This window comes from Phacochoerus africanus, chromosome 4, assembly GCF_016906955.1.
Source record: "Phacochoerus africanus isolate WHEZ1 chromosome 4, ROS_Pafr_v1, whole genome shotgun sequence".
In the NCBI taxonomy this organism is placed as follows: domain Eukaryota; kingdom Metazoa; phylum Chordata; class Mammalia; order Artiodactyla; family Suidae; genus Phacochoerus; species Phacochoerus africanus.
Window position 1 is genome coordinate 18,110,381 of NC_062547.1, and position 13,875 is coordinate 18,124,255.

General features: G+C 47.8%; 1 pseudogene; it reads right to left on the minus strand.

Moving 5' to 3' along the window:
* Window positions 1-688: 688 nt before the first annotated feature.
* LOC125124094 (dual specificity testis-specific protein kinase 2-like) lies at window positions 689-2,342 on the minus strand (annotated as a pseudogene).
* Between the last annotated feature and the right edge of the window lie 11,533 nt (window positions 2,343-13,875).

Consider the following 13,875-nt stretch of genomic DNA (forward strand, 5'->3'; position numbering starts at 1 on the left):
ATGCATGGCCAAGGTCAAAGACAGAACAGTAGCAGCGCCCCAGAAACTCCCTCAGGGGCCCTCATCACTATCTGGTCCCTTCTAGTCAATGGTCCCCTTCCTGACATCTCATGTCTAATACCAGAGTTTTTATTTTTTTTCTCCTATAAGGCTGACTTTACTTCTTTATTTATTTATTTTAATTTTTCAGCTGCCCTGAGCCATATGGAGCTCCCAGGCCAAGGATCAGATCCGAGCCATAGTTGCAACCTAAGCCACAGCTGTGGCAACCCCAGATCCTCCACCTCCTGTGCTGGGCCGGGGATCGAACCTGCATCCCAGCACTCCCTAAACACCGCCGCTGATCCCACCGCACCACAGTGGGAACGCTCAACTTTATTTTGAAATCTCATAGGGTCTCAGGAGAGTTTTTCCAAAAAAAAAAAAAAAAAACCTACAAAAAAACAGAAACAAGAGAGTGGGGGGCCGGAGCTCCTTGCTGGATTGCAGAGACTTGGTATCCGCTCTTGGCCCTAACTAGGAAGGCCTCTCACTGTGGCCTCTGGGCCCTGGGAGCCCCAAAGTTGAGCCTGGCTTGGCTTAGCCTGCCTGCTCTGTGGGCTCAAGGGAAGAGTCGAGGCTGTGTGCCAAGGGGCCCTGTGGCTTCAGCTGAAGGTCCACCCCAGGGTGAGATGGGAACTGACCCCTCTCACCCATTCTGCTCTCCCTGGGTTTTCAGGCCTGTGGCTGAGACAGAGAAGGGGATTAGAGCCAAATCTCTTGGCCTTTCTCCTACCTCCAACTCCTCAGGGGCACCTCCAAGGCATGGACTGATCCCCTGGGGCCTGGGCCCCAAACCCTTTTCTTCCTGGGGCTGGAGCAGTCCCTGGCCTCACGGGCCTCAGCAGCTGGTTGGGCAGATGCTCAGAATGGTGGGATCGCTCTTCTTCTGTGCTTGTGATCACTGAGGCAAGGCAGGGGGCCCGTCAGTTAGTGATTCTTCTCAACCCACAAACGGACAAGCCTCTTCATGCGAGAACTCTGGTGAACCAGGCAAAGAACACCACCTGTGAGCAGGTGGGGCCAGGGACATTCTTTTGGGCACTGGTGCATCCAGGTCAGATACCAGGGAGAGGACAGACTTGCTGGGCAGATCAAAGAACTTGATCTTGCCACCTCTGAGGTCCTGGCGGGCACTGAAAGGGTTGGTTTTAGGGGCATGGGAAGCACCACTTCCTTGGGGCCAGTAATAGGGGTCCAAGACATTCACTGTACATGGGGGCAATACTAGAGAAGAGGTCTAACTGGCTTCAAGACAGCCAGATAGTACATCTTGGGCATGGGGGCGTGGGAGGGATCTTGTCACCCTGTAAGCTCAGTTGCTTCACACCAAGTCCCTTCTCCGAGAGTCCCTTGGCTGTCCCTGTCCCTCTCCAGATCTTCCTCCTGTAGGTGGCTCAGGATTTCCTCCAAGGTCTTCCCAATCTCCACAAAGGATGTGTGCAGCGTGGGGTCCGTATGACAGCAGTTGAAGCTGCAGAAGGTCCGGGGACAGTCTCCCACTGTGTGCTGGAAAGCGTCACAGTCCAGCCCCACATCCGCTGTTCAGGGAAGAGAGTCTGGATGCGTTTGAGGATCCCACAGAGGAGGACATCATAAGAGAACACATCCGCTGTCTTGTTGTGGGGCTCGTCTCAGAGAACCTTCCGGCAACATCCAGAAGGGTGAGGCCACCACAGCCAGCGTCTCACTCCCCAGGCCAACATCAGAGATCTTGCCAGCCAGGCCAAAGTCAGCTACCACTGCAGAGTAGCCATTCTCATCTGTCTTTATGGGGCAGGTCTTAGATGTGAGGTCCTGATGGAAAATGCCTTTGAAAGCCACTGCCGTGTCATAAGCCAAGTTCACTCTCACGGTCCAGGGCAAATGCAGGTTACTGTACGGCAATTGTTCCAGATTCCAGAGTCAATATTCTCTGTAAGTACATGTAATTGTCCCAGATGTACACACACACACTCACAACCCTCAGATGTAGGGATGGGAGAGTCTATTCATGAGCTGCCCTTCTTTCAGCCTATTTGCCCAGTTACCTGTCATCTTAAAAGCCATCACCTGGCCGGAAGCTCTGGGGCGATGGTGCACCCTGAACACTTCAGAGAAGGAGCCAGATCCTATTTGATCACAGGTGAAGTCAGCTAAGCACATCCGTCGGGAAAAGGCACTTAGGGGCGCTCAGAGGAAGAGGACCGGACTCTTCCCACCCGGGACATGGTCCTGTCCCCTCCACCACCTCCTTCAAAATCTTCAAGACACTCCACGCGAGGAGAAAATCCTGCAGTTAAATTTTGTTTGCTCTGATCCATAGTCTCGATACTCACTTTTTTTCTTCCAGGATGAATTCCAGACGTAATACATTTTTGTTGAATTTTATTTCTGACTGGACACTGAGGCAGGACTGAGCAACCAGAGAGGTGCCTGAGTGGGCGGGAGGGAGGGGAGGCGGAGGCAAAGAAGGAGCACGGTTGCCTTCACAGCTTGGAGGCGGTGGGGGCGTCTGGCGCAGAAGCCAGCATCGGAGAAGGATGAGGAGGCGACTGCTGTGACTCTCTGTCAGGGCTGCTCCTCTCACCTTTTCGGGGGGCCCAGGAGGCTGAGCAGTTGGATGCGCTGCTGGGCTCCCCGGCAGAGAGCAACTGCAAAGCCTCACCATAGTTTAGCTTCTGTTGTTGTTCTTTTTAATTTATGAATTTAAGACCTTTTTAATATGGGCATCGATAGATTCATCTATTTAAAATATTGACATGCTAGTCTAGTGCACATGTTCAGGTAAATAAAGGACCCCATAATCAATGAAAAGCTAGTGCTGCGTATGCATATATGATATCAACAATGCTTTTTGACTTCTAAATTCCTAGTGGGATACCTGTCTTTTAAAAGCTCTGGTCTCTAGGAGTTCCCCTTGTGGCTCAGCCGTAATGAACCCGACTAGTGTCCATGAGGATGCGGGTTCCATCCCCGGCCTCGCTTAATGGGTCAAGAATTCAACATTGCTGTGGCTGTGGTGTAGGCCAACAGCTGCAGCTCCAATTTGACCCCTAGCCTGGGAACTTCCACAGGCTGCAGGTGCGGTCCTAAAAAGAAGAAGGAAGAAAAAAAAGTCCAGTTCTCCTCTTACACTGTTGGTGGGAATGAAAATTAGTGCGGCCACTGTGGAAAATAGCATGGAAGTGTCTTAAAAAACTAAAGATATAGTTAGCTTATAACCCAGCAATGCCACTCCTGGGCATATATCTAGAAAAGATGAAAACTCAAAACCTCGAATTCAAAAAAATACACACACCCTAATGTTCATTGTAGCATTGTTTACCATAGCCAAGACATGGAAGCAACCTAAATATCCATCAGCAGAGGAATGGATAAAGGAGACACGGTATACATATACAAGGAACATTACTCAGCCATAAAGAAGAATGAACAAATGCCATTTACAGCAACATGGATATACCGAGGGATTATCATACTCAGTGAAATAAAAAACAAATTATTATACCATTTATATGTGGAATCTAAAAAGCAGTTCAAATGAACTTATTTAAAAAACAGAAACAGACTCACAGACATAGAAAAACAAACTTGGAGTTCCCATCATGGCTCAGCGATAATGAACCTGACTGGTACCCATGAGGAACGCAGATTCGATCCCTGGCCTCACTCAGTGGATTAAGGATCTGACATTGCCTTGAGCTGTGGGGTAGATCACAGACATAGCTCGGACCTGGTGTTGCGGCTGTGGCACAGGCTGGCAGCTGTAGCTCCCATTCGACCCCTAGCCTGGGAACTTCCATATGCTGCAGGTGTAGCCCTAAAAAGACCAAAAAAAAAAGTAAAACTCAATGATTTTCAGTATGTTTATGGATGTATGATCATCATCACAATGAATTTTTTCTTTTTTCTTTTTGAGGCCACACCTTCAGGTCAATGTTAAAGGGTCCAGTCGGAGCTACAGCTGCCAGCTTACACCAGAGCATGTGGCAATGCTGGATCCTTAAACCGCTGAGCGAAGCCAGGGATCAAACACGTGTTATCACGAAGACCATGTCGGGTTCTTAACCGGCTAAGCCGCAATGGGAACTCCATAATCAATTTTAGAATATTGTCATTACCCCAATAAGAAATAATATTCATTAACTGATACCCTTTATTTCCCTCCAGCCCTCCCAGAACTAGAAAACCATTTTCTGTCTCTGTAGATTTGCCTATTCTGGACTTTCTTCCAAATGGAATCCTATAATATGCAGTACTTTGTATAATGTTGTCCTTAGTATAATGTTTTCAATATTCATCCATGTTGAAACATATATTAGTGCCCTCTCTTTTTTTAAATTGCCAAGTAATATGCATTGTGTGGATATATAACACTTTACCCATTCAGCAGACGGCAGCCACACAGGTTGTTTCTACTTTTTTTGTTATTAATACCGTACATTAGTCTTGCCTGGCCATGTATTTATATAGCTGACATACACATAATATAAAAGTTTTCTTTTGTGCCTGGCTTCATCTATTCAATATTAAATTTGTGAGATTCATCTCTGTTGTTGAATATCACTATCGTTGGTTTTATTGTTGCATTGTATTCCTTTGTTTGAAAACACCACGATTTATTTCTCCATTTTACTGCTTCTGGACATTTGAATTGTTTCTGGTTGGGACCATTGCTAATAACATTACTATGAATTTTCTGTACATGTCTTTGGTGTCCGTGGGCACAGGTTTATGTTAGGTATGTTGTAAGAACGAAATTCCTGCATCATGGAGTATATTGTTCAGGATCTGGTTTTTTGAATTTAGTATATAACACAGACAGTTTTCTGAAGTGTTTGTATCAATTGACACTTCCCACAAAACGTAAGTATTTTTTAATTGTTGTTTTAGAGCTGCACCTGTGGCACACGGAAGTTCCTGGGTTAGGGGATAGGAGCTGCTGTTACCAGCCTCTGCCATAGTCATTGCAACACCTGATCCAAGAGTCATCTGGGACCTGCGCCACAGCTTGTGAAATGCGCGATCCTCAACCCACTGAATGAGGCCAAGGGATGGAACCCGCACCCTCCTGGAGACTGCGTGGTGGGCTCCTTTACCTGCTGAGTCACCACAGACACTCCAATGCATAAGTGTTTCGATGGCTCACATGTTCCCCAACACTTGGCTTTGTCCGCCTTTTAACTTTATCCATGCCGATGGCAGCTCACCGTGCTTCTTACTTGTATTTTCCCCAATGAGCTAATAAAGGTGAGCCCCTTTTCCCATGTTCATTGGCCACCTGTATATTTTTGTGGGGGAAGGGGTAGAAAGAGTCTGTTCCAGTCTCTGGCTGAATTTCACCTCGGGTTATCTATCTTCTTTCTCTTTTGCATTTGTAAGGGTTCTTGAAGAATTTTATTTTATTTTTTATTTTTTGTCTTTTTGTCTTTTTTGTTGTTGTTGTTGTTGTTGCTATTTCTTGGGCCGCTCCCGCGGCATATGGAGGTTCCCAGGCTGGGGGTCGAATCGGAGCTGTAGCCACCGGCCTACGCCAGAGCCACAGCAACGCAGGATCCGAGCCGCGTCTGCAACCTACACCACAGCTCACGGCAAGGCCGGATCGTTAACCCACTGAGCAAGAGCAGGGACCGAACCCGCAACCTCATGGTTCCTAATCGGATTCGTTAACCACTGCGCCACGACGGGAACTCCCTTGAAGAATTTTAGATGTGAGTTCTTTAAGAATTACAAGTGTTACAACTCTCTTCTTTCATTCTGTCATTTGCCTTTTCAGGCTCTAATTTATTTTTTTATTCATTTTTTTTTAGGGTGGCAGCTGCAGCATATGGAAGTTCAAGCAGCCTAAGCACTAATGTTTCTTGATACACAGAAGTTCCTAATTTTAATGTAGTTCAATTTATCAATCCTTTCCTTTCTGTTTAGCACTTGCCATGTCTTATTTTAGAATTCATTGTCCTCCTACAAGGTCATAATGATATTCTTCTATATGTGTAATCTCCAAGCTTTACTGTTTTGCCTTGCCCATTAAGCATGTAATCTAGGAGTTCCTGTCGTGGCGCAGTGGTTAACAAATCTGACTAGAAACCATGAGGTTGTGGGTTCGATCCCTGGCCTTGCTCAGTGGGTTAAGGATCCAGCATTGTCGTGAGCTGTGGTGTAGGTTGCAGACGCGGCTTGGATCCCGAGTTGCTGTGGCTGATTCAACCCCTAGCCTGGGAACCTCCACATGTCGCAGGAGTGGCCCAAGAAATGGCAAAAAGACAAAACAAAAAAAACCAAAACAAACAAACAAAAACAAACCCCCAGCTCCGATTCAACCCCTAGCCTGGGAACCTCCACATGTCCCAGGAGTGGCCCAAGAAATGGCAAAAAGACAAAACAAAAAAAACCAAAACAAACAAACAAAAACAAACCCCCAAACAACTCTGTATACTCTCTTATTAGTCCTCAGATACCTCTATTCAATTTTCTATAATTTGCCTACTCTAGGAATGTAGAATCTAGGAGTGTGGAATTAAAATTTGCCACATAGGGTTTAAAAACCATTTGAAACCATGCCCCATAGGGTGAACAGAAACTGGTGACTTAACAGAAATTCTTGTTCTGGTTTTACAGCTTGCAAAATCCTCCTCAATGTGTAGCCTGCCTTCCTCACTGAGCTAGCTGGCCTTCATTAGTTTGTTGCAAATTACATACCTCTAAGGTTCACGCAGCCTAGACAATTAAGTTGTTTGCCCAGTTGTTTTCCAGGAACTTGGACTCAACTGTGTCTTGTTTGAGCTTGGCTCTTTGGGACCACCGACCCTAAACCTGGGCCTGTGCCGGTGTGGGATGAATGCCCCTTTGACATCAGAGGGCCCAAAACACCACCCTCAGATCATGCTCAGTGCCTGCCTTTTTGAGCATCCCATGAAGAAACATGTAACTCAGACGTGCCTGCACAGAACACGGATCACCTCATCTTTTCTCTACCTCCGGTCACCTTCTCCACACCTAAGACTTATCTGCGTCTTTTTTTTTTTTTTTTTTCTGGTCTCACAAGCAGCTTGTGGCAGTTCCTGAGCCAGGGATCGAACCCACACCACAGTAGCAACCAAGCTGCTGCAGTGACAATGCTGGATTCTTAATCTGCTGCACAAGAGAACTCCAGACCAATCTGTTTCTTTTTTTGCCCCCTTCTTCTTTGGGTGACCCATGGCATAGAGAGCTCCTGGGCCAGGAATCAGATCAGAGCCTCAGTGCTGCAGCAACGCCAGATCCTCCTAGCCATTGTGCCAGGCCAGGGGTCGAACCTGTGTCCTGGTGCTGCAGAGATGCACTGATCCCGTTGTGCCACAGCAGGAACTCCTAGATTCACCTGCTTCTTAATCCCATAAATATCCCAAGCCCCTTGCCTTTGGGCAGGCAGATCTGAGATTTGTTCTCCCCTCTCCTTTCTTGGACACTTTGGGAATAAACACTTTCTTTGCTGCAAACCTTGGCATCTCAGCATTTGGCTTGCTGTACTTTGGCCAAACCACCTGGTTCAGTAACAGAATTACCTAGGTGGAATCATACAATATCTGTCCTTTTGTGTCTGGTTAATTTCACCTAGTATAATGTTTTCAAGGTTTATCCATCGTGTAGCACATATCAGTACCTCATTCCTTTTTTATGGCTGAATAATATTCCATTGTATGTGTATTCCATAGTCTGTTTATCCATTCATCTGTCCATGGACACTTGAGGTGTTTCCACCTTTTGGATATTGTGAATAATGATGCTAAGAACATCAGAGTACTCCCTCTTCTTAACAAAAAAACTACATCTGTTTGTGTGTGCAGTGTGGTGCTTTTATTATATTCACAGAGTTGTACAATTACTACCACAATCTAAGTTTAGAACATTTCCCTGAGTCCAAAAAGAAACCCCCATACCCATCAGCAGTTATCCTCCCCCCATTCTCTCACCCCCACCCTCAGCCTAGGCAGCTGCTAATGTGTTTTCTGTCTCTAGAGGTTTGTGTATTCCAGACATTTCTTATCAGTGGAATCATACATGCTGTACCTGGCTTCTTTCACTCACCTTAATGTCTTGGAGCTTCCTCCATCACCACCTATCTTGTAAATAAAATTTTATTAGAATATAGTCCCATTCATTATGATGATGATGATGATTTTACATATGGTGGATGCCTGCTCTGAGCTGCAAAGGCAGAATTGCTGCTGAAACTATGACCCAGAAAGCCAAAAACAGTTGCTATTCAGCCTTTTACAGAAAGTGTGTCAACTCTGGATTGAGGCTCTTTGCATTGGGTTTTCTAGCATCTAAACTGATAAAGGCACTGCAAGGGAGAGAACAAAAAGAGGAGACATTGATGTCAACAACCCCAGGTCAAGAAAAGCAAAGCAAAGAAACACAGTGCAGGGAAAATCCTCAATGCCTGGCAGCAGGAGCCTCAGCAGAGAAACGACCTTGTCTACCGGCCACCGGCCACCTGGGGCCCTGAACCATGTACTGAAAACTAGAGGGGAGAGGCGTGTACAGAAGCTGCGTCTGCCTTCCTGGTGGAAGAACCGTGACAGCACTGGCCAGGACAGGAGTTTGGCTTGTCTCTGAACAATGGCAGGATAATTGCTTCATGCTCTCACGTTCTTCCCCCCAAGGCCTTCAGCTGCTCGTAGGCTGAAATTCATTTAAAAAATATCTATTGGAGTTCCCGTCGTGGCGCAGTGGTTGACAAATCCGACTAGGAACCATGAGGTTGCAGGTTCGATCCCTGCCCTTGCTCAGTGGGTCAAGGTTCCGGTGTTGCCATGAGCTGTGGTGTAGGTCGCAGATGCGGCTCGGATCCTGCGTTGCTGTGGCTCTGGCGTAGGCTGGCAGCTACAGCTCCAATTTGACCCCTAGCCTGGGAACCTCCATATGCCGCGGGAGCGGCCCAAGAAATGGCAAAAAGACAAAAAAAAATCTATTAAGGGAGTTCCCATTGTGGCGCAGCTGAAACAAACTGACTACTAGTGTCCATGAGGATTCCTGGCCTCACACAGTGGATTAAAGATCTGGGGTTGCCATGAGCTGTGGTGTAGGTCCAAGACTCGGCTCAGATCCTGCTGTGGCTGTAGCATAGGCTGGAGGCTACAGCTCCAGTTTGACCCCTAGCCTGGGAACTTCCATATGCCATGGTTGCACCCTTAAAAAAAAAAAAAGGCAAAGCAGCTTAAAAAAAAAAAAAAAACCTTTTATTGGGAGTTCCTGCTGTGGCTAGTGGGTGAAGGACCCAATGCTGTTTCTGTGAGGATGTGGGTTCAGTCCCTTGCTTCACTCAGTGGGTTAAGGATCCCCACCTGGCATTGCCGTGAGCTGTGGCATAGGTCGTGGACATGACTCAGATCTGGCGTAGGCCTCAGCTGCAGCTCTGGTTCAACCCCTAGCCCGGGAACTTCCACATGCTGCAGGTGTGACCGTAAACAGAAAAAAAGGAAGAAAAATGTGTAAGATCCTTCTCTGCAATAGCCTCTTTACCCGTACTGAGGATTCAGGTGTGAACAAGAGAGGCCCCATTCCTGCTGTCCAGGACTGTAAGCCAGCGGGGCCGCCAGCATCTAGAGATGAGATCCTAGCACCACAGCTAATGTTTACGAAGAACTTAACCCTGTGCCAGTGACCTGCTCAACTTGGTGGTGATCCCCATTGCAATCCATGAGATTATTTGTTTTCTTCTCACCATTTTGTTGGTGAGGAAACCAAGGCACAGAGAGGTTAAGAAACATATGCGAGGTTGCATAGCTTGTTGGTGGCAGAGCTGGGATTTGAATCTGGGCAGTCTGGCTCCAGGGTCCACGTTGGGTGAATAAAGGAGAGAGAGCTTCTTTGAAGAACTGGTGTTGACCAGCTGTTCACACTTGCCCACTTCTTACCATCTGCTTGACCAAATTTAGTCAGACTTCTCGACCTAAAAAAATGCACAACCTTAAAGTGGAGAGTTAAGGCTTTTTTTTTTTTTTTTTGGTCTTTTTTTTTTTTAAGGCCAGACCCGCAGCATATGGAGGTTCCCAGTCTAGGACCACAGCAACTCGGGATCCGAGCTGTATCTGCGACCTACACCGCAGCTCAGGGCAATGGAGGTGAGGGGGAGTGCTAGGATATATAGGAGTTTTTGCAATAAAGAGCAGGTGGCAGAAACAAGAGGCCTGGGCTCAGTGAAATCATTCCTTTGATATGCGCCTCCGCTAGCAGGGCCCTCAGGGCCAGTATCCTGCTTTTTCAGTCTGCGGGACTCACTAGCTCTCACCCTTGGAGGTGACCGAATTTGAGGATGACCAGGACATTCTTTGTTTTATCCTCAACTACAGCCCGGGGCAGTGTGTGCATGCGTGTGTGTGGTGTGTGTGTGTGTATTTCAGAGCTATCTGAGATACCCCCCAAAGAGGAAAGGGGGGATATCAGGATATGATAAAGGTGAGGGGGAGGTGCGTGCAGCCATCCACGCACTTTACAAAAGTTTGTTGCTGGCCTTGTGAAGGTTACGGCTAGACACAAGGAGCAGACATCACCATGAAAAATTTTAGTGTTTTTCTAGATATGAGGAGACGCAAGAATCGGGCACATAAAATCTTCTAAAAATATCTGACTCTCTGAGGACCTGTTCTTCCAGTTTTCCTGGTCGGTTGGCAGCTGCAGTGGCTCAGGATTCAATCCATGTAGAGGCTGATGGTAAGTGCCAAACTCCAGTTCACAGGCACATACGAAGGTTCGGAGGTGAATGAAAGCATTGAACCTTTGAAGAATTAAAGATTAGATGCTAAATGAAATAAGCCCCAGGACAAACCCCCAGGTTCCCTCTTTGTGCTCACCTCTCCTCAGGTGTTGGCTTGTGGCCTCATGGTGGCAAAATGGCTACCGTAGCTCCCCACACCCTACTGAGTGCTTCCTCCTGCTCCTTTGTAAGAGAGAGGAAAGTCTTCAGGGACGCCTGCTCACCTGTCAGACATCCCCTCAGGCCTCATTGGCCAGGGTTGCACACATGCCTTTGTCCAATTCAATCTGATATGATTTGGACCAATCACCACTCACCTCTGGGGTGTGGGAGGGGCTGGCCTCAGGGAAGCAAGAGGTCCCCTGACCTTTGAACAGGAACAAAATGGGGGCTCTTTGGTCAGGAAAAGGGCGTTATGGACAAACAACCAGGAGTGGCTGCCATTTGCAATATGTGACACCACAGGCAAATATTCCTTACAATAATAGAAGGCTTTGTTAACCATTTTATTGTCCGCAGTAGCCAAGGCGATTACAGAAGCCCTCCAGGTCCTTTCCTGCATCCGTCCCTGTGCATTTCAAGGACACAGCAAGAAGCAGCTTTCACCCACCCAAAGGGCCTGAAAATGTCTACTCTCTGCTGCTGGAAAATGGTGGAAACAGCCAGAGTGACCCCCTTCAGGAAGCTTCTCTTCTGGGGAGGTGGCAAAAGGAGGGCGCTTTAGCTGGCGCAATCCACAGGGGCAGCGCATCACCTCTGGTTCACGGAAGTGCTGCCACCTTGAGCCGTGATTCTGTCCTACTCAGTCTCTCACAGGTGCGGTCAGGCTCCGAAGAAGTTAGAGTTGAACAAAGAGGGTGAAATAGTGGCCTCGGTCTGTGCCACACGGCCCACACGTACTTCCTCAATCCCAGCCATGGTTTAAAAATCAGGAGATCGAACTTAAAGGTTCAAATTTCCACCTTCTCCTGCCAAAGTAGAAGTGCTAGCAATACAGGCCCACATGCTCAAACAGCAAAAAAATGAAGGGAGCCCAGGCGTAGTGCCTTGTTTGAATCTGTCCATTTCACCACTGTTCCCATCCAGCTCTCTTGCCTCATATGTCTTACTGGTTGTCCCCATCGATGGTTTTTTTTTGTTGTTGTTGTTTTTGTTTTTTGGGGGCTGCACCCACGGCATAGGGAAGTTCCCATGCTAGGGGTCAAATCAGAGCTGTGGCTGCTGGCCTACATCACAGCCCCAGCAACATGGGATTCAAGCCACATCTGCGACCTACAGCACAGCTCACAGCAACACTGGATCCTTAACCCACTGAGTGAGGCCAGGAATCGAACGCACATCCTCATGGATACTAGTCAGGTTTGTTACCGCCAAGCCACAATGGGAACTCCTGGTTGGTTTTTTTAATGGCCACACCAGCGACTTATGGAAATTCCCAGGCCAGGGGTCAAGTTGGAGCTGTTTCAGCAATGCTGGATCTTTAACCCACTGAGGGAGGCCAGGGATTGAACCTGCATCCTCACAGAGACTACATTGTGTTCTCAACTGGCTGAGCCACAGTGGGAACCCACCATTGTGTCTTTTTTTTTTTCCGTTTTAGGGATGCACCTTTGGAGGTTCCCAGGCTAGGGGTCGAATTGGAGCTGCAGCTGCTGGCATACACCACAGCCACAGCAATTCGGGATCCAAGCCACATCTGTGACCTACACCACAGCTCACGACAACGCCAGATCCTTAACCCACTGAGCAAGGCCAGGGATCAAACCAGCATCCTCAGAGATACAGGTCGGATTGGTTTCCGCTGCACCACAAGGGGAACTCCAAGCAGTTCACTCCCATGATAAATGTTCACCTTCCCTGTGATTGCAGCAGGAGGGAAGGAGCAGAGACTCATTTAGTGGATGGAAGCAACAGGGCAGATACAGAATCACAGCTCTGGTGTCTCCAGCTCCTGCCAGGGCAGCTCTCTTCCACCCAGTGGGGCTGGAAGGCTGCTCTGGGCAGGTCTCAGAGCAGAATCCACAGGCCCCTGTGGCAGGCGGGACGGGGTCCTATCATTCTTTCTGCTGTGAGCATCCATCTAATGATCACACCTGCTGTTTATGTACCAGACAGCGTGCCAAGCGTGCAACACACATTATCGCATCTAGTCATTGCACTGCCCTCTGGAGTGGGAACTATTATCACCCTTACTCTACATATTAGGCCTATTACTGAGGCTCAGAGACATTAAGTCATTTGCCTATGGTCACACAGCTAGGAAGTGGCTGGGAAACTGAGGCTGCAGAGATGTTATCTCACTTAGGTAAAGATGCCCAGCCAGCAGACGGCAGAGCTGGGATCTCAACTTGGGTCCAAATCCTGCAAGTGAAAACTGGTGGCCAGAGGGGCAAACCAGTTTTGGAAATTAGGAGTTTGGGGCCCTTTGCTGGGTTCACTGGCCCCCAGTTTGCTACAGGTTCCACTAATCTCTGATGACTTGCACGCCGGCCTTTCCCCTTGCCTGTTACTTGCCTGGCCTCTGGAGAGGGTGACAACCTTCATGGTCTTTTTATGTCCCCTCACCTTCCCAGAGTCCAACACAGGTGAGTACAAGCTCTTGGTTCCAGGATAGAGCTGGAGATGTGTGTTGATTCTGTTGACCCCACGCCACCAGGGAGTTGAGGGCTGAGATCAACGAGCTGTGGTTTGGGTTTAGGTTCAGCTTCATAAGTCTATTCCAGAGCCCAAGTTTTGTTGGATAGATTGGGTTGGTTTCAGGATCCACTGGTTCCCTGGGGTGGTGGATGAATTGATTTTAATTGATTTAAAATCATTTAAAATGATTTAAATTCATTTCTTTCTACTTGAGCTTCAGTGCAATTCCTGCTTTAAATCAGGATTTAATGGAGTTCCCGTTGTGGCTCAGCAGAAGCGAATCTGACTAGCATCCATGAGGACACAGGTTCGATCCCTGGCCTTGCTCGGTGGGTTAAGGATCTGGCATTGTCGTGAGCTGTGGTATAGGTCGCAGATGCGGCTTGAACCCCACATTGCTGTGGCTCCGGTGTAGAATAGCAGCTGCAGCTCTGATTCAACCCTTAGCCTGGGAACTTCCGTATGTCGTGGGTGTG